The following is a 27,893-nucleotide window of genomic DNA, read 5'->3' on the forward strand; positions in this document are numbered from 1 at the left end:
AAGACTAGGATTAATCAATTGAGCCTGTGTGCCATTCCCTGCACCCCGCTCACCCCAACCCCCAGGAACTCCATCTTGAGCTCTGTGACAGACCAATCATTTAAGCCATCACCTGCTGGCTTCTGGGGTGTGCGTGAACAGGAAGCTAGAGTCAGCAACTGCACGTGGAACTCAAACCTGGGCACTCCAAGGTGGCATTCGGGCGTCCTATATGTCCACTCCTGAGTCTGTCTCCTTAGCAACGTCTTCCCAGTCTCAGGGCTGTCCCCTGCTGCTGACTCCACAGTCAGTCCTGTGGTCAGTGTTTTCCATTTGATTCCCTTTAGGAGATTCTTCGGCTCCCATGGGTGGAAACCAGCCTCTCTAGTTTTATTTCTGCCTTCTCTGATTCATCTCCACCTTCTCTGGCCAGTGTCCCCCCAGCCTGTCTCCCACAGCTTCCTCACAGGTCCTCAGCACACGAGATGCCACGCAGACCTCATCTCTGCCCACTCCTTGCAGGATTATTCATTTTGTCTCCAGTCCTTCTTAGCCTTGAGTCTTGGTGAGTTTTTCTGGATCACTGTGGGATTGATTTTTCTGTCTTGCTCACCTCTATGATGTCATCCTTCCTGGCTCAGCAGATCTGCAGCTGTGGCTGTTGGCCCTCAGGTCTCAGATGCAGATCCAGGGGACAGATGAACAAACTTGCAGGTGGATGGTTCCCTGCCTGCCCCTGGGGCTGCAGCCCTGGAACCTAGGATGATGAGGTTTTCCCAGGATCCCTTTTAGAGTGTGGACAGCCTCATGTCTGTGACCAGCTTTGTCCCTGCCTCACTTGGGGTGACTTTTTGTCTCTTTTGCCCCGTGGGAGACTTACCACAGCTGCCAGAGTCACCCAGTACCATCCCATCCTGCCCATGTCTCTGATCCTGGTGACCACTTTGTCTTCTTGTCTCATGTTAGGCTCATGACAAGTCCTAAAGTGTTTGGCTGGGCCACAGTCACTCCCTCTTTTCATGTTTAATCCAATTTCCTAGTACCCAGAATAGACGGGAGTGTGTCAGCCCCACCTCTACACGCAATGTGACTTTGGTCCAGCCACAGCCCGTCACTAGCCCACTCAAAACATGCTGAGTTCAGAGCTTCTGTGCCCTCCCCTCTGCTGTCTCCTTGGAAGTCACCTTCTCCCTCAGCTCCCCTCCATCCTGCACCCCCAAAGGCCTCTCCTCAGGGCCTGCTCCCCATCCACATGTTTCCCTTCAGTTTCCCCAACTCTGTTGATCGCTGGTGGGCAGAGAATTAGCAACGTTTGATGTGGTCATTTTACGAAATGTTTAAAGAATTATTTATTTACTTGAAAGTCAAAGTTACAGAGATAGATCACCCACCTGTGGATTCATTCTCCATGCGGCCACAGTGATCAGGGCCACGCGAGGTTGGAGCCAGGAGTTTCATCTGAGTCTTGAATGTCGGTGGCAGGGGTCAAGACCCTTGGGCCATGGTGTAGGAACTAACAGCCCATGGCTCTCAGTAACCTGTGGGTTGGTTGAGCCATAAAGTCTTTAGTCAGTTACTGCACCTGGCAGGTGCAAATGAGTTCCCTAGCATGGCCAACACACAGCATACTCATTAACACATGAAAACATTCATTTCAGCTGCAGGATTTTTTTAAGACAATTTTTTAAAATTTTTTTCCTTCCAAGATTTATTTATTAACTCTGCTTCACTTTCTTTTTTTAAGTTTTGAATTTTATCATACAATTTCATAGGGTCTGGGGTTTCCCTACCCACTCCCCAATTCCCACCCCATGACTAATTTTCCCCATATTATTACAATAGCATCGTCCTTCACCAGCAGTCATAAGTCCATCAGTCTGTTATTTAAGTGTGCCCTGACATTTCTGGTACAGACAATGAGCAGTAGCTTAACAGCTAAAGTCCTCGCCTTGCAAGCACCAAGATCCCATATGGGTGCCTGGTTCTAATCCTGGGAACCCCGCTTCCCATCCAGCTCCCTGCTTATGGCCTGGGAAAGCAGTCGAGGATGGCCCAAAGCCTTGGAACCCTGTACCCATATGGGAGACCTGGAAGAGGCTCCGGGCTCCGGGCTCCTGGCTTTGGCTCAGCTCAGTTCTGGATGTTGCTGCCACTTGGGGAGTGAACCAGCAGATGGAAGATCTTCCTCTCTGTCTCTCCTTCTCTCTGTATATCTGACTTTACAATAAAAATAAAATAAACCTTTGTTTTTAAGTTTCAGGATTTTTTTTTAAAGATTGATTTTTAACAACAATGGTTTTTCTACACTTCCATGGTCATAAGTTTTGAAGGAGACCATGGTGTGTTTCCACAACTCCTTACTGACTTCAGAAAGGAAACACATTTTGTAACCAGTGTTTCCAAATCTGGGAGATTCTGAGGCTCTAGAAAGGTCACTGGTAGGAGCTTGTAAAACACCACCTTCAGGGCCCATCGCTCTATGATTGGTCCTTGCAGTGAGGAGCATCCTGAGGACAGGCACTTGCTCCACACGGAGAAGGTCACTTGTGTTAGCCCCTCCTCATTTCCTTTACTTAAGCAATCAGCTCACTTACCAGAAACGGAGCATCTAACATGTTATTTGCGGTGGGTTTTGTCCCATTCGACACATGAACTACAAGCAGGAAGAGCTAGCTCTCTCTGCCCTGCTGCCGAGATCCTGGCCAGAGCTTTCCGTGTCCCAAGGCCATCATCTGCTTGTGTCTGCATTTTTTTGGAGGCTGGACACTCAGCTGCTCCTTGCGTGGTGTCTTGTGTGGTGCAAGCCACAGCTCAGATGATCCCAGTAAAGTTAGCCTAAAACTGGACTGGGAGGAGGGCGGGGCTCTGTCCCAGGCTGCACTCAGAGCCACGCCTCCTCCGGCCTTCTGCCTGTCGGAGCTGCCCGCCTGGCTTCCAGGACTGACTTGGCGTGCCCCCGCCCCAGCACCTTGTCCAGGGCTGCAGGGTTCTGCTGGCTCTGTCAGCATTTCGGCTGCTTCCCGAGACTCAGGTTCTGAGCACATATTTTATTTATCAGGATTTTGAAATGCTACCATCCTTTGTGAGAACAGACACGTTTTTACTTTTTATGGTTCTCCTTCTGGAGCTGCTCATTGTCTCGACAGGGAAGCGCGTGCTGTGGAGCAACCCTCTCAGGGTCTGTTTTGAGTGTCTCTAGGACACGTGTGGTTTGGAGTTCACGCCACGTGGCTTTTCCTAAGCCTGGGAAGAGCTCACCAGCTAACCTTGTCCTCGCCTTAGCCTTTGTCCGTTCCAGAAAAACATTCCAAATTCTCCCAAATGTATTTTGTCTGGAGCCTGTGGGCATCTCAGAGAATCAGGTGTCTGGAGGTAGAATGAGAACCAGGCTTACTCCAGCGGCCCAGTCAGTCTCAAGTCTTCCTCAAGAGCTTAGGGATTTTTTTTTTAAAGATTTATTTTATTTTTGAGCCCAGTGCTGCAGTCTACCAGCTAAAGCCCTTGCCTTGTGCGCACCAGGATCCCATATGAGTGTCATTGCTAATCCCGGAAGCCCCACTTCCCATCCAGCACCTTGCTTGTGGCCTGGCAAAGCAGTCAAGAATGGCCCAAAGCCTAGGGACCCTGTACCCACATGGGAGACCTAGAAGAAGCTCATGGCTCCTGGCTTCAGATGGGAGCAGCTCTGGCCATTGCTGCCACTTGAGGAATGAGTGATTCTGCCTCTCCTCTTCACTGTATATCTGACTTTCCTCTTCACTGTATATCTGACTTTCCAATAAAAATAAAATAAAACTTTTTAAAAAGACTTCTTTATTTTTTATTGGAAAGTCAGACATACAGAGAGGAGGAAAGATAGAGAGGAAGATCTTCCCAAGTGGCCGCAATGGCTGGAGCTGAGCTGAGCCAAAGCCAGGAGCCAGGAGCTTCTTCCTGGTCTCCCACGCAGGTGCAGGGTTCCAAGGCTCTGGGCCATCCTCAACTGCTTTCCCAGGCCACAAGCAGGGAGCTGAATGGGAAGCAGGGCCACCAGGATTAGAACCAGGCACCCATATGGGATCCTGGCACATGCAAGGTGAGGACTTTAGCTGTTAGGATACCACGCCAGGCACAAGCTTAGGGATTTGACATCAGAGGAGGAAAACATGGAGATGTAACCTGAAGATGGAGAGTGGACCTACCAGCTGGGGGAGTCAGGTTTGCAGACCCCACAGTCAGCCCAGGAATGTGACCTGGAACTACCAGAATTGTGCAAGAATCCTGAGAGCCCTGAGCCAAGAATATGGAGTGATTGGTCAGAGCAGCAGTGGGAGAGTCCTCCAAACACTGCACATTCATGCACTCAGCCCTTCTAAAGATTGGCAAGGGCCTTGGAAGTCATCCAGAAGCCACCAGCTCTTTTCTGGGCTCCATGATCACTGCACTGCCTCCGTCCCCAGACTTATGCTGCTCTGTGCAGTGGCAATCCTAAAGGATAGTATAGATGCAAGCTGCTTCCTCCACGGAGTTGCTACTCAGTTTTGGATTCATGTTTCCATGATTTGTGTCTCAGCATATTGTAGTGTCTCACACGGTTCCCCAAGTGAAGCCAGGTGTGGAGGAGGGGTGCGTGTTGAGTGGGGGAGGAAGGGGGACCCTGCAGGAAAAGCTCCCCTGTAGTCTCTAACAAGAGCTTTCAGAGATCCTCCCCTCTGCCAAATTAACTGATTATTGAGGCATGGCCACATCACTGTTGAGCAATTTGTATAAACGCTGAGCGAGCAGTTATGATCACAGAAACGAGATAAAATGAATGTGTGTCTCTTGGACACATCAGATACAAAAAAGGGGGGGGATGTGAGGAAGTGAGGTGTAACAGGAGATGAAAATCACTTCTTTCTGGACAAAAGGCTTCCCTGCCATGGACCACCGGACCACCTCCATCACAACCTCAGGGACTGCCCGAGACGTTCCCTTAGAGATGCATAAAGAGCAAAGCTTGGTTGAAGCTAAAAGCAAGCATTTTGCAGAAACCAAGACCTGTTGTACCAGCTTCACCAAGTACTCGGACTCCAGCCCCTAGAGGGATAGCACAACGTGCAGGGAGGAACCAACGGGTATAGCCGATCTCTATTGGTAACCACACAGATTCCTGTGCCACTTACCACACAAGTGAGGTGCCTGAGTGCAACACGCATCGGAGGCTCAATGAGACTTCCTGCCCTCCTCCCAGAAGATCATCCTTAATGAAAGCGTGAGACTCAGCCAGTTGTGTAGTGGGTGAATGCTAAGCTAAGAGTGGAGAAAATGCTGGAAGAGGACAATCAACCGAGAAAATGGGGAAAGACAGACACTTGAGTGAAGAGTGTGCACAGATTGCAACGAGCTCATGGGAGGCTCTTTAACCATTAAGGAAATGCAAGCCTGAACCACATGAGATAGCACAGCACACCTGCTAGAACGGCTGAAATAAAAAACACCAAATGCTGACAAGCATGCTGAGAACATGTCCTCCTCCTACGTGCCTGGGGGAAGACTTAAATGGCACAGCCACACTGGCATCTCATGAAACTAAATGTGTGCTTGTACAAGACCCAGAAATTCTACTTCTAGACTTCTATTCCAAAGACATTCAAATGCACTTTCACCCAAAAACTGGCACACAGATGACTGTGGCAATCTTATACCTAATAGCCTAAGGCCTGGCAACAACAGAGATTTTCTTCGGGCAAATGAATGGTTCAGGGAACAGCAGTGTCTATACTGAGAATTACTCATATTCAGCAATGAGAAGGGTGTTTAGACCATTGATATATACAACAATGTGGTTGAGGCTCCAGGAAAGCACTAAGAATGAATAAAACCTAAAATCTAAAGTTCATATATAACACAGTTACACTTAACAGTGCCTTCCTGAGATTAGCAAACTACAGAAATGTAGGACACATTGCCAGTTGGTGGGAGATGAGGAGTGGAGAAGAGGAGAGTGGTAGCTGGGTTCCAAGGACAACTCTGGGCCCCTACTGTGACAGCTTTGGTGGTGGTGACACGGAAATCCACACACAGGAACATCACATTAAATTAAGATACACATGGAAATCAGGGCATGCAAACCAGTGAAATCCAAGTCAAGCTCACAGAGGATATTGACTTTCACATGGGTGGTGATGTGGCAGTACGGTTGTGTGTGATGTTGACAAGAGGAGAAACTGGCTCTGGGGTCAATGGAATCTGCCAGTGCCTCTACAATGAAAAGTCAAAGCCAATGAGTGTGGAAACAGCACCTGAAGACTCTTGATGGGTTAGAGCTAAGATACTGGGTTGAAAACTCTGCTCTTGGGCCTGGAACAATGGCTCAATGGCTAAATCTTTACGTTGCAAGCAGATTCCCATATGTAGTTATAGTCTATAACCCAGGTAAGAGTTATGAGATGAGGTAGAGCTAAGCTAGCTTTTCATAGGCTTTTCAGAATCTGTGGGCCTCCCTCTCTGCAGGGTAGGCTTGTTGGTTGGCAAAGAATGAATATGGTAGACAGTATGGGACACGGAATTGAGGAGGTTTCTCTACTTTCAGGCAGGGAATTAAAATGGCTCTGAGGTTTCTGTCGTAGCTCCATCAAGCCTAACTCTGAGCATAGATGGGAAGATGGGGCAAGTTTCTTTCTGGCAACTTCCTGCTTATATGGTACATTGATAAACAGTGGGGTATCCCTGGATTAGATTGACTGAGGAAGTTGAGCAGACCTGTGTAGTTCTAATGTGGTTGCCTGAGATATAACAATCTCCTTAAGAACTTTGGGTGAACGCTAATTCTGTGTGATCACAGAGAAGTGTTGTGATTATGAAGACAAAAGGAGAAGATATATTTCCCATGACAGAAAGATGGCCAAAGTGAGACATGGTTATTTTGGGAATAGATTTCATCAATGTGTTTTTATGTGCTTGATCCCTTCTCTTTTCTTTAAGATTTGTTTTTATTTGTTTTGGAAAGACAGATTTACAGAGATACAAAGATCTTCTATCCACCGGTTCACTCTCAAAGTGGCTGCTTAGGATTGGAGCTGAGCCAATCCGAAGCCAGGAGTCAGGAGCCTATCCAGGTCTCCTATATGGGTACAGAGTCCCAAGACCTTGGGCTGCCCTCTACTGCCTTCCCAGGCCACAAGCAGGAAGCTGGATGGGAAGCGGAGCAGCTGGACACAATCTGCTATGGGATCCTAACACTTGCAAGGGGAGAATTAGCCAATTGAATCATACCAGGCTCAGGGATTTTTTTATTTTTAAAATTAATTTTTAAATTTCTAAATAGTTTTTAGCAGGTTTAGTGTGGTTTATAGGTACAATTCTAAGAACATGAGGACACACATTCCCTCCTTTTCTCATCCTTTCACCCTCTCTCCCCCTTTTCTCCTCCCACCCTCGTTTCTTTAGGTTTTGAGATGACACATTTAAATTAATATTATAATAAAAATGGGTTAGCACGTCACCCTTTAAGAAATAAATCAGTTAAAATACCAAAAAAACCCACCCTAGTTTAGTAGGAATAGCTATAAACAGTAATTGAATGGAAATATGATCATTTTGCTCATATGCAATAAATCTTAATCACAGATAATTAAAAACCATAGTAGTATAACATTTTAAATCATTGATTTGATGATATTATAAAACAAAGATTCAGATATATCAGTATTGGTACCAACAGGCCTTTCTTTCTTTCTAACGTTAGTCCCCGCATAGGTAAAGGAGTTGGGGCATTTGGCATTCTGTGAACATCACTCTTAGTCTTGCCCTTTCTTCATCCTCTCCCACACCAAATCCACTCCTGCTTGTGATGACGTATTCTAAGTCCAGCCCAGCCCTCCTTCTGCCTTGCTGCCTTGCCACAGTTCATCATTGCTTTCTGGATTGTCTGCTCCAATAGTTCTCAGGTAAGATTTCAGAGAGTTCCTGAAAATGAAATTAAAGGACCAGTTTATTTTGGCTCAAGAATACGTTGAAAGCCATGCATGCTCTTTTCATAATATTCATTTCCCATGAGCATTTTAAAGAACCATTGTTTATGGATACCCAATATGAGAGACTGAGGCTGGGTGCATGGATGGATGGGTAGGTAGGGGTAAAAAGCTGTTTCTCTGAAGAGCCCTGCGTAACACCCCACTGTCTTCCTCCAGCCTTGTTTCTGGCTTTCCACTGGCTTGCACTGATGAAAAACTTGGAAAACCCTATTCATACCAATAGAATGTGTTATACCTGACCTTTGTCCTTGTTCTGCCCTGTAGTGTGACCCACCTGCTGTCTTGTCTTCTAGGACACGTCCTGAGCTCCTGAAAGAAGCCTGTTAGACCTCATCTTTTTTATGCAAGCTCCCCTCAGAACCCTCAAGGGGACTCATCACTTCATTTCCTGTTTTGAGCACACTTTGAGTTTGTGGCATTGGTTTATCCTTGTTGGTTTTCTCAGACTGTGACCTCCTGTCCATTTATCTTTATCAAATAGGCATCACTTAATTTGGAAAAAAGGGAAAAAAAAAAAAAGCTGAGTTGAGGCGGAGGACAATGGAACTCCAGCAGTTGATAGATTAGATTGGCCATGGCTCTTTGACATTGGAAATTTTAGTAACAGCTGTGATTGTCAAACAACAGCTAAAGTTAGTGGCTTCCCTTGTAATGAGAATTGACAGCTTTGCCCATGAAGAGGAGACTCTGTTTCCTGAGATCCGGGCTGGCCCTGGAACAAGCTCCGGTCCATGCAGTGTGGCAGTTGGGTTGGTGTGCAGTTCTGAACCTAGGCCTTGGAGGGATCTGTTCTCATTGCATACGATTTGGTCAGGCTGACCTACTGGAGGACAAGAACACATGAAGGATAACGGGGCCCGTGATACCAACTACCTGGCACACATCACCACTAGAAGGACCACCTAAGTGACCTGAAAACTCATGAACAAAACTAAGTGACTGGGTTTGCATGCCACTGAGGCCTGGTTGATTTTTATTATATAACATTATGGTAGTAATGTGTAACGATGTGGAAATCAATAACACAAGTGGAATGCTAATGTAACCAAAATCTGAAACATGCAGCATTTGTTAAGAACCCATCAGAGGAGGGGAAAGAGCATTAAACACACCATTGGCAATGACTAAAGCCAACAATTTTTTTCTAGTGGAAAAACTGTTTTCAAAGCTAGGAAACCAGGGCAGGTGTATTATGTTGTAAGTGGCTAAGATACTGTTTGGGAAGCAGGCATCCCCAGTTGGAGAGTGCGGGCTGCAGTCACTGGTCCAGCTCCTGACTTGAGCTTCCTGCTCATGTACACCCTGCAAAGTGATAGCTGGTGGCTGTAGTGTCTGGGTGCCTGCCACCCTTATGGGTGGCCTTGGTTGAGTTCCAGGTCCCTAGCTCCAAGCTGGCTCAGCTAAGGCTGCTACAGGCATTTAAAGAGCAAAACAGACAGAAAATGTGTCCATCTTTCTCTCCCTGCCTTTAAAATAAATAGAGATAAATTAATCAGGTTTTTATTTAAAGCTAGAAAAATAATTCATGTTGTATAGCAGCAAAACTACTTTCAAAACTGTTTCATCCAGTCATTGAAAGGCCTGCACTGCTTAACTCTAGCAGGTCAACCCGTGGAGTCAGAAAATAGATGAGTATTTGCACAAGGCTGGATGAAGAGAACAATGGAGATAAAGAATTGGTGGATTTGGGAGGAGGGGGACAGAAAGACTTGCTGGCCTGGAGAGTAGAACAGAGTCCCATGCCCAGGTCCCTTGGTCATCAGAAGAGTCTCAAAGTAAAATATGAATCGGATGTGGTACAGGACCAGTTACAACTCTGTAACCATTGAGGTCAACCATCGTGTCTGGATCCAAGATGCATAGAATGTTAATGTGAATCTTCAACATCCAAATCCCAAAGCAGTAGTAACATGGCTTATCGAGAAAACAGTGTGGGCATTGGCTTCTGTCCAAGAAGAAGATAAAACAACTGATACCAGAAAGTCGTCCCACCAAAGTGCTAGCAGCTTGCACGAGAATACGAACAAGGCCATGAGCCTCTCCATCTGTGCATGCAGAAACAGGTTAGCAAAGCCACTGAGATGCCAACAGGAACCATTTCCTCAGACGCAGCCAAGAAGGAAGATGAAATGAACAACTCCAATGGTGAGCAGGCCATCAAAGGTAGAACAGGGGTCTGTCAAGGTAATGAAACAGGGACCACCGATACGGATAAGAACTATGATCTAACTGGGGAGCATTGTGTCTCCGCCCAGAGTTAGGAGCTTGGCAGCTTTAGGCAGGGGGTTCAGAGTTCCCGCAGACCAGTTACTGTTGGTTTCGCCCACTCCTTCTCCCTGATAGCAGCATTCCCTATGGTCATTTAACCCATTGCATTGCTTTTCTGTCCCGGGACTCATACCTCACCCAGAAAACAAGAAGTTGCCTCTAAAGTTCCAGGTATTGGAATTTTAACTGATACTTAGCTTGCTGCCAGGGTGAGTTGAGATGCTGAGGTCTTAGGAGGAAACGGGCATGTGCGTAGGAGGGAGTTGAGAAGTCGGAGCCAGAGGACAGACTGTAGCAGATGGGACATTCTGAAAGTCCAAGCAAAGGCTTCCACACCTTTACGGTGATTTTGCCACTCCTCTCACCAAAACAGAGGAGCTGGCTTGCCACCCCGTGGATTTGAGCAAATTCTTGGAACTCAGTGGGGGTAATCTATGCCTCAAGACCCTTCATCAAGACTTCTACAAAGCATTTCAAGGAATCCTCCCTCTGCTGTAAGAAGTGGTTTGACAATCCTGCTGGAGTACAAGAGGCAAATGATTCCACTGCCTCTATTACTGCCCAGCCAGTGACTAAAGAAATTAACTCATTCTAGAGCAGAGACATCCAGCCAACCTGTAGCTGACTGCAAGTGCATAAGGGAGTGTTTCTAAGACCTGATGAACCACGCAGCTAAGCCCAGTCTAGAATGCGAGCCTGAAGGGTCAGAAATTGAATCTCTGTGTTATTTCAGTCTCAGAGTTCCAGACAGCCCCGTATGTGGCAACAATCAACAGATACAGTAGGGCCCACACACGAAGCATGCACTCATTGCCAGGACCCGTTGCATGTACTTTACAGCTATTAGCTCATTCATTCTTATAGCAAGCTTGTGAAACAGTTGCTACTGTCACTGTTTCATGGGAATGAGACTGAGTGAAAGACAGGAGAACAAGGTGTTATGGTCACCAACTGCTAAGTAATAGAACTGGAATCAAAGAAGACAGTGTAGGTGAGTGGTCCCCCTATCAGTTATGATGTCTACGTTCTTTATCGCAGTACCTAGGCTTCATGAGCTCCCTGCCAATGAACATCCTGGGATGTGGTGGTAAGGACTCAAGTATGTGGGTCCCTGCTACCCTTGTGGAAGACCTGGATTGAGTTCTTGGCTCCTGACTTTGCAAAGGTGCAGCCTCAAGGACTGCAGCTATTTGAGCAGTGAATCAGCAGACGAGACATCTCTGTCTTATAGAAGGAGGAGGAAGGAGAAGAAAAGGAGAACAAGGAAATGACGGACAAAGACAGGCATGCAGTAGGAACAAAACAAGTTTGGGAGCTGAGCCAGGCTTTCAAGTGCACAGAACAACTGCACGAACAAGACAGCTGAAGATGAAGGCCTTTTTCAATTCTTCTTTGTTTTCCAAATGCTTGACACAAGGCAGCAACTCAATAAATACTGAATTTCCTGTTTGTATCAAATGACAAATTCTCCGTGTCTGCGTGTTACCACCCATTAGAGGATAAAGTTCAGATAGTTCAAATCCCCAGTGTCTGTCCCCTGTGTCACTCCTGCCATGACCTCCCCAATGTTTCCCCTGGCAGTTCTCCCCTGGCCCTGTGCCTGATCATAACGCCTTCAATTCAAGATATGCTACTCAACCAGTTCTTGCGACATGCAAGATGCTAGCTTCCATGCCTCTGTGCACGGGAGAGGATTGGTCCTCCCAAGTCCATGACTTGGGCGTTTTTCTTCCCATCAGCACTGACTGGGCACAGGTGGGCTATGTGTGGCAAACAGCACAATTCCAGTAGCAGGAACACAGGATCTGTGACTCACACAGCAGAGAAATTCTTTCTCTCTCCCTCTTGTTTGACAATGCAGATAGGGAGGAGAAAGAGGTCTCACAAAACAAGAGACGTGGGTAATTTGTGTCTCTTTATCCTCAGGCAGCACAGCCCATGACAGCCACTCTTCTCTGTTAGGTCCTGGCCCACAGCTTTCCCACACCCTCGTTCTACTTTTCCAGGCACTATAGTGTGGGAAGCAGGTGCTGTGGGCATTTCAACCACAAGACCAAAGGCCTGTTCCAGAGCTGACTTCCAGAAGGAGCTGGAGTTGTGATGGAGAAGTCGCAGTACAGGAACAGCCTTGTTCCACTGCCTCCAAGCTCACAGCTAACTAACTCCCGAATCCTTGGTGCAGCTGCCCTTTGCCGCATCAGTGCCATCTGCACACCCGGCTCTTCCTGCGTCTTTGGAGCTCTAGTGCTTGGCGCTGCCTGGTCCTGCACAGAAGCAGCTGTGAGCAAGCTCACTCCCACCCCAGGTTCTGCCTTTAGAAGGTGTCTTTGCTGCCATTCCTTCCTAGTAATATTTTGGCTACAAAAGTCCAGTTTCTGCTTTGTGATTCCCGTCACCCAGAGAGGCTCTGAGCTCCGTGCACGTCTGTCCCTGGCAGTTAAGCACCATGGCATTACAAGACTGGGCACCCTTGTGTGTGTGTTCTGTCATCAGAGGGCTTGGTGATCTCACTCGCAGCTGTCTCCCTAAGTCTCCAGGGACTTGCCAATGCCCCAGAACCCGGCTTGTCCTCTGTGCCTGCTCCTCACATCTCAGCTTCAAGTTTCCTTTTTTTTTTTTCTTTGAGGATCTGATCTTGGGGCTGCCAGCAGGCTGTGGTTCTTCCCGCCTGTAACACCTGCAGAGACAGGTTTCCACCAAGAGCATCCCCAGTAGTACATCAGTGAAACCCTTGATGAAGGAACATGAAAATCAGCCTTCAGGGTCTGAGTACAACTCTCAGAATCAGTGACACTGTAACAATTTAATTGGAAGGATTTTCTTTTTTTTCCCAGAAATATATGTAGTCAATTTATTCTAAGATCTGAATGCATTCCACCAACAACAACTCCAAGGTTATCTCTGCAACACAGCAAATAAGTACTACTTGCTTCACTTTGATGATGAACTCCAGTTTCTCGGTGTAGCTAAGCAGGCTATCAGGCTGTAAGGTTTAATCCATAAGAAGCTGCATTGGGGATGATTTTAAGTGAGTTCTGGGTATCTTGTCACCAGGTTTTACATAAATCAAAATTAGAAACTAATAAAAGTAATTTTTTTAAAACTAAAAGCTCTTGGCGAGTCTCAGAGATGACACAAACACACACACAAGACAGAAGGCAAAACATGTTTAAACGCCACCACCTGTTGATGTCCTCTCAGAAGTGAGGGCCTTCCTTGCTCACCCCTGAACACACCCTATCTCCCAGCCAGAGCTCATCCACGTCTCTTAGTTCACCCCAGTTTTCTTCAAACACTCAAGGATCCTGACCCCTTAACAGATTCCAGGTCACTGGTGTCCATGCTGTCGGTGATGGTGTTTTCAAAGCCCACGTTCTCACCATTTACCAGGCCCACCCACACTACATTTCACACATTGTTGTGAGTCCTGGGTGCCAGAGACAGCTAGATCCCTTCCATCCCCAAACAGCCAGCACACAGCCAGGGGCGGGAGCCTACTGCACTGCACCTTGCCCCCTGCTTTTAGACCTGCCAACCCTACACAGGGAGGTGACCGACAGGACAACAAGCAGAAGGGTGTCCTAAGAGGGGAATGTGAGAGCATGGATAACCCTCTGCCTTCCTCACACACCCCACAACTCACACACACGTGGTCACACACTCACACTCAAGTTCACACATGCAAACCCTCACCCTCACATGATACTCATGCTCACACCCTTACACACATATCACAGGCTTACACACATATGCCATTATACACAGACAAGCTTACTGTTGCACACTCACATACTGCCACATACACAGGCTTTCATGCTTTCACAACAGCACATCAACCACAGCTTCACACACACTTGTGTGTACTTGAATACTCTCTCTCTCTCTCTCTCACACACACACACACACACACACACACACACACACACACACAGAGGCACTATCAGTGCTCCCAGATCACACACCCTGCTGCAGCTGCCCCACTATCTATGCTGGGAAACTGAGGCTACTATTGAGTCTCTTCTACAGCCACTCCATTCCCACAGGCAAGCAGAGATCACAAGGAAGGACTTGGTATTTGTGCTTGGGCCCCTGCCTGCCATGTCTGGTCTTGGATGAAACTCCTGGCTCCTAACTTTGGCCCAAGCCAGTCCTGGCCACTGTGGCCATTTGCGGAGTGACCCTATAGGTGGAAGATCACTGTCTTTCTCTCTGTCCCTTCTCTGTAGGTTTAGCCTTTCCATTTTTATTATAACATCATAGCTCCTAAGCTGACCTTGCTAAGCAAGGTGTCTGAGCATTTAAATTGGGCTGCCCCACATGCCTGTCTGTGTAAGACCCCTCCATCAGTGCCAGGTCCTCTCCATCAGTCACGTCCCCCTTGCATCTATGTCCAGGGGGCTTTGGGGTTCTCTGGTTGCTTCCTCCATTTTTCCAAAAAGCATTTCCTCAGCACTAGAACTGAGGCCAGAACTGCCACTTAGCAAACAAAAACATCCCCATCCCCCTGTCAGCCCTCAGCATGGACAGCTGAGCTGGTCAGGGAGGCTCGGCCCAGGGCCGAATGAGTGATGCTCCCCAGCTGTAGAGAGAGTGGCAAAGTGAGGAGCAAATAAAGGCTGGCCAGGGTAGGACAGCAGCCCCTGTAAGGACAAATGCCATGGCCTCACCGATACTGAAGAAGCCCGCAGGGGAGAGGAGACCTCCGCCCCCTCGGTTCCTGGAATCTGGGAGGAAAGTGTGAGAAATGAATGTGAAGATTTAACACAACCTGGCATTTCTATCCAACGCACAAGTCTTGCCTTTCATCAGACGTCTCTGTAGATCATAAAGCACTGCTTTATGAATAGAATGGAAACCTGATGAACTATTGTTTTTGGCTTGTTTGCAAGAAAGTAATAAAGTTGCCTTTTCTTGGCCGTTCTCTAGATTGTTATCATTAGCCACGACATCGCAGCAACCTGTATTATCTGTAATGGTGTTTTTACAAACTGACAGAAGAAAATCTCATCTGTCTCACTCGGTAAATTGCTTCGTGTTCCCTCTGCCCTCTACCGTGAACTCCACTCCCAGGTGGAGCAACTCAGAACATACTGACAAAAGCCCAGGGGTCTCAGTCAGCAGAGAGATGTGCCCTAAGAGCTCTGGGATATGGCAAGCATGCGGAATGGCTCTCGGGACACTGCCAGCCTCCCAAACCCTGGTGCCTGGTCCCAGCTCTGCTCCCAATTCCAGCTTCCCGCTAATCTGCACACTCCAGGAGGCAACAGTTGATGGCTGAGAACTTGGGTGTCTACTGACCATGTGAGAGACCAACATGGAGTTCTAGGCTCCTGCCTTCACGCTGGACCCAGCCCCATCTTTGTGGACATCTGGGGAGTGGACCATAATATGGGCAATACCTGACTCAGTTTCTCTCTCTCTCTCTCTCTCTCTCTGCCTTTTAAATAAATAACAAACCTTTGTATAAAAATCATGTATTATCGTTCAATTATCTGCCCCTATGTAAATCCTGGAACCAGGATGTTCCAACTGCTGCCTGGTGAGATGTCAAACCTCCCAGTGCCCCAGTGCAGGTGTGATGATAATCTGGTCCCACTCTCCTGACACCAGGAAGTGAAGAGTCTGGGCCAAGACATCAGCCAGCATGATCCCCACCCATGGTGGCCACATCATGCCTGTCCCAACATTGATCTCAGGGTCCCTAGGCCTCATCAGCGCAGTCCTCAGCCCTGCCCACGAAAGCTCATTCACAGAGTGAGGAAGGGGACAATGGTATAAATATTATCTCAGCCTTCTATTCAGGTCATCCGGCCAGCTGCAGAATGGGGCGTCTCCATCCCCCACCTTCTCTGTGCTTACATTCATGTGGTTCAAACTTGCAAACAGAAGCAAGTCTTGCAGCACAGCAGATAAGGCGGAGCCTGCGACCCTGGCATCCCACCTGGGTGCTGGCGTCAGTCCCAACTGCTCTGTTTCTGACCCAGCTCCCTGTTGGTGTGCCTGGGGATGAGAATGGCTCTGTCCCTGGACCCCTGCCTCTCCCATGGGAGACCCCAAAGAAGTTCTTGACTCTTGGTTTCACGCTGGCCAGCCTGGGCCATTGTGACTGGCCATTTGTGCTGTGAACCAGGAGATGGAAGACCTGTTTCTCCATCTCGCTCTCTGTAACTCTGACTTTGTAACAAAGAAGTATTTTTAAAGCCAACTGCAGTGAAGTTGGGAGATGCCAGGTGAAAAAGCCCACCCTCAAGCCAGACCCTGTCCTGAGTGCAGGAGGCTTAGACTCTGAGATTCCTGGGGCACCCAGGGGCTGTGCTCCTGACCCCTGACTTTGCAAAGAAAGGAGGCAGCAGCTGGATTTGTCACAGACAGCAGTCACCCAGTTACCAAGTCTTCAACCTCTTCCTCTTCTATGGCCCTACCTCCCTCCCCCCACACTCCCGACCCCCACCCCAGGATTCCAGATTCTGAGGAATAATGGCCCTAATGGGATTAGGTGACTCATAACCCAATTTCTCCTTTCTCAATGAGATCAGGAAGAAAGAGGGAAGCCAGGATGTGCGTGACAAGAAACCGGCAACTCAAGGGGACAAATGAGGTCTGCACCCTGTGTCCCTCAGGGAGGCCACTTCTGCCCGTGGCCTGGGAAGCGCTGAGCCTTGAAGTCAATGGATGAGGACCTCTGTGAATCTGGGACCAGGAAATAGGCAGTCCCCTCAGTCTAGGCCATAGGCTTCATGTGTCCCTGTGGGATGGAGACCCTGGGGACCGTGCTCACTGGGGGCAGACTCCAGATGGAGGCCAGGCCCCTGGGGCTGTGCAAGGCTGCTCACAGCCAGGGCGGGTGCTGGCAGCTGTGGTGAGGATGTGCAACACGCAGTCGACTTGGTCGGAACAACCAATTAAGCGAGGTTTAATTATTGAGAAGAAAGTGTGTACATATTAGCTGGGCCCCTGGGTACAAGAAACAAAACTAATTAGAGCTCCTTTTCATCCAGAGAAGGAGGAAAAGGAAATTTACCATGAATACTCAAACTGCCCGAGGACCTCAAGGCTGAGGGTTCTTTGGCTTCTTCTAGGGTCTGAAATGGGGCAGGGAGGATATGCGCTCGCGGTCACCTGACCCCGCCTCATCTGCTTCCTGGTTCCTACTTCCCAGCCTTCAGTCCTGGAGTTCCCAGTTGGCAGGTCCTCAGGCCCAGCTCCAAATCCCCCAGCACAAAGCTGTGTACATGCAGCGTGCACCCCTGGCTGTGCAGGGAGGACCATGTTGCAGAGAGATGGAACTCGGTCCAGCTGACAAGTCCCAGGGCTGGGTAATGCTGCTCTGAGGTCTCATCCCTGCGTTTATGGGATTGTGTGGTTGGTGGGAGCCACAGCCAGAAAAACGCCAGCACCCATCCTGGCTACGCCTGTGTATATGGCATGGTACTGGTCCCCCCCCACTCCCACGGATCTCAAAGGCCCCAGCTGCCTTCCCTCCCGAGGGAGCGCCCCGGGGTTCTGAATCTCCTCTTGCCACAGACTCTGTCTCTAAACTAGGATGCCCCAGCTTTTCCTCCCAGTTTCGTAAAACACAAACGGAATTGGGGGGAAAAAAATAATAAGTCCAGAAGAGCTTCTTCTATTTCTGCAGTTTTATATGATTATAGCATGCTCTAAATGTCACTATAATTATAGCAACAAATTTACTTCAACAATCCTCACGGGGGATGCTATTTATAGACTGTCGGAAAGGCACGAATACTCTGGCAGCACCCCCAGCGACAGCTCGCCCTCCCCCCCCACCAACTCCCAGCCCGTCGCTGGCACCTGGTTCTGCCTCAACCCTTGACGGGTGCCAGGCCAGGGCCCCTGCAACACTAGCTGATGTCCTGTGAAGGACAAAGGCTTCATGGGCCATCCCTCCCTCCACACGTACTGCACACAGGGCAGCAGAATAAACACAACACAGTTGTAGGAGCCTGGCTTGGCATTTACTACGCATACTTCAGGCGTGAGGCATTATATATATATATATACATATATAATCACAATCACAGCTCCAGCCCCTTCCAGACTGAAAACCAACTGCTGTGTCAGAAGAACCTGCGGGTTCAGAGGAGGTGAACAGCAGCAGAGCCGTGTTCAGGGCTGGGAGGGCCTAGGACTGTGGGCAGGCTCCCCAGGACTGGAGCGCACATCATTCACTCTGCCCCACTGCACCCCGGGCCAGGAGGAGCCTTGGTGGGCAACTTGGTATTGGCTTTTCCTGCGCTATTTTTAGCCTCCTTCGTTGTGTGTCTTTTAATACAGATTTGCCTAAGAATGCTGTAAGTCCCAGGAGGAATAAATTTCACAGCAGCATTGAACCTCCACTCTTTGGGGTTGCAAGTGGATATGCCAGGAAACCTGGGCAGGCCACTTGGGAAGGAGGGTGCACAAAATTGCAAGTTTGGGAGTTGGGGAGGGAGGGAGGGATTCCCTGAAAAGTCACACCGTGCCCTGGAATCTTGTGCTTATGTGTGTGCTGGCTGCCACAGCTCTCTCCCCAGATTCATCAAGGGGGAACTGGCTGCACGGTCAACCCAAGGGAACCTTGTAGGTAGCTTTCCCTCTGGGGATGGCCTCAAGTCTGTGAAAACTGACCTTGCCATCAGTTGGCTCGCATCATGCATCCAGAGCACGCACCTGGAGGGCTGCGGGCATACAGGGTGCACAGCTCGATGTGCCAGTGACCACAGCTGGCCTTTCAGAAGGAGGATAACACACAGGGCCCAGGTCCGTGGCACAGCAGGTAGTGATCTAGAGATCCAGGAGTGAGCTTCTGGGGCCTAAGACCTGGGAAGCTAACTGCTGAGCCCATCAGCCTGTGAGGACACCAACACAGGCAGAAAACTGAGAAATGCGTCCTGGCTGCTGCACTGATGGTCAGTGCTCCCTGCCCCAGGGGGGGCTCAACGCTCAGAGGAGCAACCCAGGGCTTCTCTGGAAGAGTAGCCCTGTCAGCCAGGGGAGGAGCCACGATTGCAAGGGACAGACGCGGAAGGGCACCGGAAGCACGAGGAAGCAGCGCCCAGGTCCTGCGGCCATGGAGTGGTTAGTCCAGAAGAAGCTGCCTGCCTCTTGAGTCTTGGAGCTCTGATGTGTCTGTCTGGGGAACCTGCATGTTTGCGCATGTGACGTGGAGCGCGGAATCCTACAGCTTCTGTGGCCAGGGTGTCATGGGGAAGTGGATACAGCTCCTGGCCCAGACACCTGCGCGTGCTCGGAGGCGGGAGGGTGTCAGAGCTGTCGCGTATGTATGTGTCCCACTTCCTGAAGGCTGCTTTCAGACTGTTCGGCGTGCGCGGTAAACTCCGATTTCCCTGCTCCCCAAGAGGGCCGGGGAAACCTCACACGGGGCTCGCTGGAGCCTGCCCTTCTTCCTTTGCCCTCTGTTGTTGCCACCGTGGGTAGCAGAGGCACCCTGGCAGATGTTTGCCACTAGGCATGAGCTGAAGACCCTCAGAGCCCCTCACCCTAAAGGGTGTGTCCGTCAGGAGTTCCAGAAACCCTTGTAGGCCTCGAGGAGTGGGCATATAGTGCTGACCTCAAGGCTGAGCTGGGGCAGGAGGAGGAGGGGTCCCTCACACGGATTTCCCTTCACTCCTAGGGCCAGCTGTTTTGGTTAGTACTCCACCCACCCACCCACCCACCGGAAAGAGTGTTGGCCTTGCACCAGGACCCACAGGCTCTGTGTCTGCCCCCCTCCTCGGCCCTGCAGCCACACACATGACTCGCGTTCTGGAGTCTCCAGGGACGCAGTAGCCGGATGTACTCACTGCCCTACGCAGGACCACACACATGTGTGCCAGGTGGACCCTTGCCCCAGTTGCCTGTGGGTCAGGGATGAGTGCCCACTGCTTAGATGGTGAGAATAGAGACACTGCTGCTCGCGTGAGAGCCCACGGGCAGGTACGCCCATCGGGAGGGAGTCCGGGAGCCCTGGCCGCAAAGCTCCTCTCCTGCCCATGAGCCACTGAACTGTAATTATTCATTTGCAAGATCGCATTCCCCGCTGGACTGAGAGGTTCTGCAAGGCTCGGTGTTGAACTTTGTTTCCGTATTCCCAGCGTCAAACACGCAATGTTCTGTTGACTGAATGGCGTTTAATATGCTAATTGATTGATTAATATGTATGAACGAGGTCCCCCAAGTCTGGCCCTTGCTTTAGGGAACTTGCTGTATGTAATTGAAAGGGCACAAGTTGGAGTTAGAAGCAGACACTTTGAGGCATCTGTAGAAATATGGGTGAGTCTTGAGAAAAAAAAAACCCAGGAGAAGAAAAAGATGCATAATTAATAGCATTTACATAAATTAAAGGGACACTCACCAGAGTAACAATATTCATTTCTCCAAGAACACAGCAGAAATCAGATCTACATCTGACACCAGAGCCATTGATGGTGGAAGAGCGGGTCATGGGAACAGGGTGTGCAGGCAGCTTTCATAAAGGATAAAAATAAGTGAGAGGGAGGCCGTGCACAGATCAAAGATGATGATGCGTGTGGAGTGGAGGAGAGTGATTAACTCAGCCATCTGCTTGTGACTTAAAAATAAAGAGCGGAAAGGGATGAGCTGAAGCAACGTCAAGTCTCAAGTTCATACCCCAGCCCTTGCTGTCAGGGAAGTACCCAAAGTGTCCTGTGGCCTGTGCTTCTCTGGATAGTGTTGCCAAGCTCAAAGGCAGACTAGAAAACATGCCAAAGCACGCCTGTCCCAAAGCAACCCCACAGACCTTTGCAGGGGAGTCCTACGCAGCCCCTGCCTGCCTTTGTCAATGGGTTTCTCCCAGTTTGGCTATTCCCCCCAAAACTCTCTGCTTCAGAGATGCGTGCCCCTGCTTACAACCTCCCACTGCCTTCCGTTTCCGGTCGGGCAGTGGTGGCAGTCAGGTCTGAGGGCTGTCTAAAAGGGGGTCTTAGGGCTTCCCGTTTGTAAATTGCACGCAGTAGGGAAAGAGGAGGCAGGGAGAGCTTCCACACTATGAGGTAAGCTGTGGCTGCTGAAACACCCATCTCCGTTATGAATACAGGAAAGCCCTGGCTCTCACCTGGTGATGGCTCGTGCTGCGCTGGGCACACCCATCCCCGTTAAGAACATGGAGAGGCCTTTGTTATGAACACGGGGAGGCCTTTGACTCACACCTCATGCACAATCCAGCAGGAGAGGCTTGGTGGCATGAGGCCTGTGCCACTCTCATCAGCATCCTGGTAGCTCATGTGGCCTTGACTTTGTCATCATCCTCTCTATTCAAGCTGTGCGCATTTGCAGGTCAGAAACTTCTGGACAAGGCTCCACACCTGGAATGCCTTCTCCTCTTGTCACCTGTTTCCCTTATGCCCAGTTCTTGGGCACCAGCTGGAATCCCAACCGGTGGCTTTTCTCTAAGCCTTCGGAAAGGTCACTGTGTTTGGTGCTTGATGCCCTTTCTTCCCAGACGCTGCACTCCATCTGGATCGTGTCTGCATTGCGTGCTGAGTTTTGCCTTCGTGTCCTTGATTATAGCTGTCTGAGCTCATAGCAAGCTGTCAAGAGGTGATGTGCCGTGAGGAAGCCAGTCCCCTTGTTTATGATGGTGAGCTGGGCACTGAGACCCCAACCTGATCATCAGAGATGGGGGCAGGGAAAGCAGTGTCTGTACTTGGGAGTCACTGAAGTGGGGTCACGTTTGCTCTTCAGAGTACATTTATTTGAAAGACAGTAACAGAGTGAGATCTTCCATCTGCTGGTTCACTCCGCAGATGACTTCAATGGCTAGAGTTGGGCCTGGAGCTTCATCTAGCTCTCTCACATAGGTTAACGGGCTCGAGCATTTGGGACATCTTCTGGAGCTTCCCCAGGCCACCAGCAGGGAGCTGGATCAGAAGCGGAGCATCTGGGGCAAAGATTGAAGCCCATGTGGGATGCTGACACCCCGGGCCTCTACCTGCTACGCGTACACTGGCCCCTACTTTTCCTTTCTGTCTTTTTTCTCATCTATGGAAGCTTATGGGCATGTCCCTTTGGGATGGGTTACCGCCATGCCAGACCTGTTCTGCCATCTTTGACATGGAAGTGTTGGATGCGAACATGGGTCAGCTGAAATCTAACAGGGAAGCCCCATCAATAATGTGGCAGAAACGCAGGTTCTGCGATTGGGGTCTGGGGAGCTGGGCCCCAGCCTCTTGCCCATCCAACCCGGCTCCTCTGAGAATGAGTCCACGAACCTCACAGTGAACGCACCCATGTTCATGCTGACAGCTGCTGGCTGCCGACCGCTCTGTGCTGTTTCCCCCTGGCTGGCTTTGGGGTGGTGCCCGGCAGTAAGCTGGTGAATGGTAGGCCTCACCACCCTCCTCAGGGTCTGTGAAGAGCACGGGAATCACTATGGGTACAAGCAGTACACAGTGGAATCCTGACAGAGAGCCACAGTGTCATGGCCTAGTGATGTTTTTCTGTTTGGGAAGACATCTTAATTTAATTGCAAGATGAGGAAGTGGATGCTCAGGTTGGGTAAGTCGCAGGGAGCAGCCCAGTAACTTCATTTGCAGATGCATTTACTCCGGAGTCCATGATGTGTTTCTAAAATTCTTCCAGTTGACTTGAGACAGGCCTCCAGGAACACAGGTGGCTTGTGGGACACAGGTAGATGGCAACACAGCGTGCCGTCTTTACCAAGATGTGGGTCACACCCTGGAGGCGATCATGGTGAACCTGAGGCTCTGACAAGGTTGAGTCATGGAATGAGACCTTGGCCGGAGCTGGTCCTGCCCCAACACCAGCAGTCGGGACCCCTGATCCCAGCAGAGACTCTGTCTGGAATCCCTGGGGACGACACAGAACATTTCTGTCTGTGGTGCCTGGATGTCCCCTTCCTGTGGAAATCAGGCTTTCGTCTCTGACAGGACAGAGATTTCCACATGTGTCACCTCCTCCCATGCTCCCTACTTCGTATGCTCAAATTCCTCTGCTTGTGTCGGGTTTGCCCGCTCAGAGTACATCTGTCACTGCCCAAACCCACACCCACAGGTCCTGAGCCTTGGAAGTATAACCATCCAGTGGGTCTGGGGGAATGCAACATTTCCCTCCCCAGGGAAAGAGCCCTGCAGTAGAAGCCTTGCTTCCTGTGCTCAGGCTGGGTTTATGCTCAGGTGCACCCCAAGGCCTGCCTGGAGAAACGTGCATGTGAGAGTAAAAATCGGCAGGCATAGCTTCTCCTCTTCTGTCTTTTCTGTAAGCAAGTGCCCATACTGGGGGGAATGGGCCTTCAGCTTCCTTTACTCTCCTCTCTGCCCATCACCCTCTCTGGGAGTTGGACCAGTGTGAGAGCAACAGGAACCCCCTGCTTGCCCACAGTGCTGTTTGTGGTCACTCGACCTGGGGGCTCTTCCTGCACATCAGAAGACAGCCAGGATGGCCCCCATGGGAAACCCATTTCCTAGGAGACTGGACTGCAGGCCCCGAGGAGGCAGGGGGCTGGGTTTCTGCCATTGCTGTGACCCCCATTGCCTTTAGCACTTGGGCTGTCCTAGACACCTTCAGACGTTTGTCAGGTGAATACCCGCACAAGAACCCTCAGCCTCACGGTCTCCAGGCTCACACACTCTCACAGCGGCACTGCACATGTTCTAATGTCTCGTGACACACAGAACACTGGTGGAGCAGGGCACATCTTTGCTCAAGTTTCAACCTGGTTAGCAAGTAGTTTTCTTTCAGTGACCTAAACATCCAGTTCCAGCCTGACCTGAGCACCGCCTGCATCATTCCTTCAAGGCTCCCAAACTCAGAACCTGTGACTGCTGGCATCTGCTCGGCACTCGGCTGGCACAAGTGCCTGGCTGGAAGGCCCACCACAAACTCAGTGGGGACAAGGAAGGGCAAAGGGTTATTCAAGATGTCACTGGACTTTTCAGTTATCCATAAGGTACCCATGGCCAAATCCACCCAACTTCCATCCTACTCTCCTGGCAAAGTCAAGTCCCTGGGCACTTACGGCAGGGAGCAGGGAGCTGAGTGCTTGGTTCACTGCCCTGTTGGTTGCCCACCTGTGGATGGCCCAGTTTCTGCACTTGTGAACAAAGAACAATACACTCTCCAAGCAATAGTTATTTTCTGTAGGGTATAATTATAGTTGTAAACCTGCCATTCCTCCCTCCACATTAGAAAAATGCCTTCCCTCCAAACCAGCTGCCTGGGACCCTGATGAATGAGAGGGCCTTGTGTGTGAGAGAGCCTAATAAATCCTTCCAGTGACACAGGAATGCAGATTGACAGGCCAGATCCCACATCCAGACCGTAGCACAGTGGGCTGACCCTGCCCCTTCCTGGTTAGAGCAACAGTCAAACACTAGAGTTTGCCACTGAGCCTTAAACTGAGCCCTGAGGGCACTGTAGACAGAAGACACGACATTTCTTACACTCCCTAGCCTAGAAGACAGTGTGACTTCTTGGGTTTGATCAGACCTAGAGAGAAGACACAGACCCAAAGGATCACCTGTTGTCATGGACAACACACCTGTGAATGCAGGCATGACCTCTTGTGGAGCTCCCACTTTGTGTATCAACACTGGGTGTGAGCCTGCAGCAGCTTCATCCCACTGCCTGGGCTCAAGGCTCTATCCACCAGGCAAAGGAATTGTACAGACCATTCTGGGCTTAGAATGTTGTGACCCTAAGTCAGCAACGCCAAGGAAGAGCTCTACATGAGGGGTTGAATCATGCCACCAATGGGGACCAGGGGTGTCTCTTCCTCCTGAGAAGTCCTCCTAGGTGACAGACACCATGGATCCACGTACTCTATAGGTGTCATTTTGAAGGCTGCTGGAAGCCAGCAAGCCAGAAGTGTGCCCAATCTGGAAGCCTCTGCTGTGTTCCGTTCCAGGACCAGGAGTTGAGATCCAGGTTGCCCAGAAGGAAGTACCCAGCACTCCTGGCACCATGGTTTAGGGGAGGTTCTTCAGGGAAAGGAAGGAGCAGGTGTCAGGTAGACCAGCATCTTCATCCAGTGCTCGCCACTGTTCACACAAAGACCCCAAGCATGCTGCAGGTCAGCAGTAGCAGCATTGCTTGAAGCAGTCAGTCCTGGGCCTAGGGTCGCTGTCCTCCAACATGGACTCTGTCATCTACATCCCCACCAGTGGCCCCATGGGACTTTGTCACCCTCCCAACAGCAGAGGATTAAAGAGCAGGGAGGCAAGGCCTGGGAGGGGCATGGCCAGGCTGGCATGCAGCAACTCTGAGTACCAAAAGGATAGCAGATTTGGGGGCAATTTGGCGAGATCCCGTTGTAGGACATGGAGCTTAGAGAACTTGGCAGGGACCACTAGGAGAGGTAGAATTAGGAACCCATCTCTGGGGGGTTAATTGCAATTTGGAAGAAGGAAAGGAAGTGAGAGAAGGTTCCATGAATGCCTGGAAATTTCTGGCTGGGAGAACAGAGGGAAATAACCATCTCTTGGGAGGGTCATGAGCCTTGAGCTGTCATTTAGCTGTGACGCACCTATCACCCAGACAGGAGAACCTCAAGCTACGCACATGTCCACATGGAATCTGCACAAACACTCATGCTGGAGCAGTCCTTGAAGGCCACGACAAAGCCCACAAGATGAGCTCTGATAAGTCAGAGTCCGTGAACACAGCCACGCCGATCTTCTTGTACCCACAGGCGAAGTCGAGAGACAGGAGCAGGACGAGGGTACAGCCGTGTAGGATAGAAATATGGGTATGCATATTCATCGCAAGGAACTCAGCAGGAGCACACCACGCCATTAGGGACTATTCTGGGAGCTCTCTGTGAGTTAAATCTTCAACCAAATGTGTATTTTCATCTGAGTAATCAGAAAAATGTATAATGTAGGTTTTGGCAAATTGATAATTATTTTTTTAGTATAGATAAAGCCATCTATGCTGAAGGCAGGGGAGAGGTGGGATGTGAGGTCCCAGGACACATGTGCAGGTATGGATGGCCATATGTGTTGCCCTCTGTAGATGTGTGTTTAATGTGGATGGGAGTATTACTAACTGAGTACATGTATGGACACATGTGTTATTCCTTGTGGATGTCTGTGTTGCTAATTGTATTGTAGGCAGATCTGCCACTATCTGTGGACCTGTGTGGTACTATTTATACTGGGGATATGCATGTTACTGTTCCTGCGCATATGTGGACATGTATGTTGCTGTCTGTGGACCTTTGGACACGTGTGTTGCTATTTGTGAACATGTTTGTTACTGTTTCTATGAATGTGTAGACATGTGTGTTGCTCGGTAGTTCCTCTGAAGCGTTTTGTAACATTCTTGTTCTGAAACAGAATACAGAGGCAGACATTGGTCCTGAGCTTCCCTGGGACCACAGCGTCTGAGTGTCCCTGTGCAGGCCCCACTATCCTGGGCAGGCCCTGGTGGGCAGGCATGGGTGGGGGCCAAGCCAAGTGAAAAGGGCTGTGTGCATTTTCCAGGGAATTCTAGGATCAAATCAGGAAGGACCATCTTTGTGTTAAATGTCTTTCATCTCATTTTTGATGATTCATCAGTGAAATCACATTAAAGAATGCGAAAGTTCCCTTCCGTGTGAGACATCTTGTAGACACTCGTATGAACGCCCAGAAGCTTATCCATGGGCTGGGTGTGAGGTTTGCTTCTCAGTTTTGAAGTGACTGCATGGGGATGGGGAGAGAAAGGACAGGGGAGAGAGAGAGGTGGGGGGAAGAGAGAGTGAAAGATGGGATGGAGACAAAGGGGGAGGAAAGGAAAAGAGAAGGAAGGGTTGGATAGGAAGGAAACATGCGAGGCAGAGGAGGGAGGGAGAGAGATTTGGCTCTGCGGGTATCTCTAACAGCCAGTGCTGTTAACCCCTCAGCCCTCCTGTACAGATAAGTCCTTTTCTTGTACAGTCCTATTTATTTAATGATCGATTTACTTTATTTGAAAAATAGACAGAGAGAGAGAGAGATCTTCCATCTGCTCTTCAAATGGCCTCAATGGCCAGAGCTGAACTGATCTGAAACCAGGAGCCAGGAGTTTCTTCTGGGTCTCCCATGTGAGTGTAGGGGCCTAAGCACTTGAACCATCATCTGCTATTTTCCCAGGTCATTAGCAGGAAGCTGGATGGAAAATGGAACAGCCGGAACTCAAACCCATATTATTCGAATCCATATGGGCACCCATATGGGATCCTGGTGCCATAGTCAGGGGATTAGCATACTATACCACTACATCATCCCTATTCTTTTTTAACATGTGTTTATTTTTATTGGAAAAGCAAATTCGCAGAGAAAAGAAGAGGCAGAAAGATCTTCCATCTACTGGTTTACTCCTTAAGAAGCTGCAATACCCAGAGCTGAGCTGATCTGAAGCCAGGAGCTTTCTCTGGGTCTCTCATGCAGATGCAGGGTTCCAGGGCTCTGGACCGTCCTCTACTGCTTTCCCAGACCACAGGCAGGGAGCTGGATGAGAAGTGGAGCAGTCAGTACATGAACCGACACCTGTATGGGATCCCAGCACATGCAAAGCAAGGATTTAGCCACTAAGCCATCACACTGAGTCACATCTGCCCCATTCTTAAGGGGACACTTATGCATTTGATGAAGCAGAGGATATGTAGAGCTCATGCAAAATGCAAGCATGATGCTGGATTTCTATAAAACG

This window comes from Ochotona princeps, chromosome 10, assembly GCF_030435755.1.
Source record: "Ochotona princeps isolate mOchPri1 chromosome 10, mOchPri1.hap1, whole genome shotgun sequence".
In the NCBI taxonomy this organism is placed as follows: Eukaryota; Metazoa; Chordata; class Mammalia; order Lagomorpha; family Ochotonidae; genus Ochotona; species Ochotona princeps.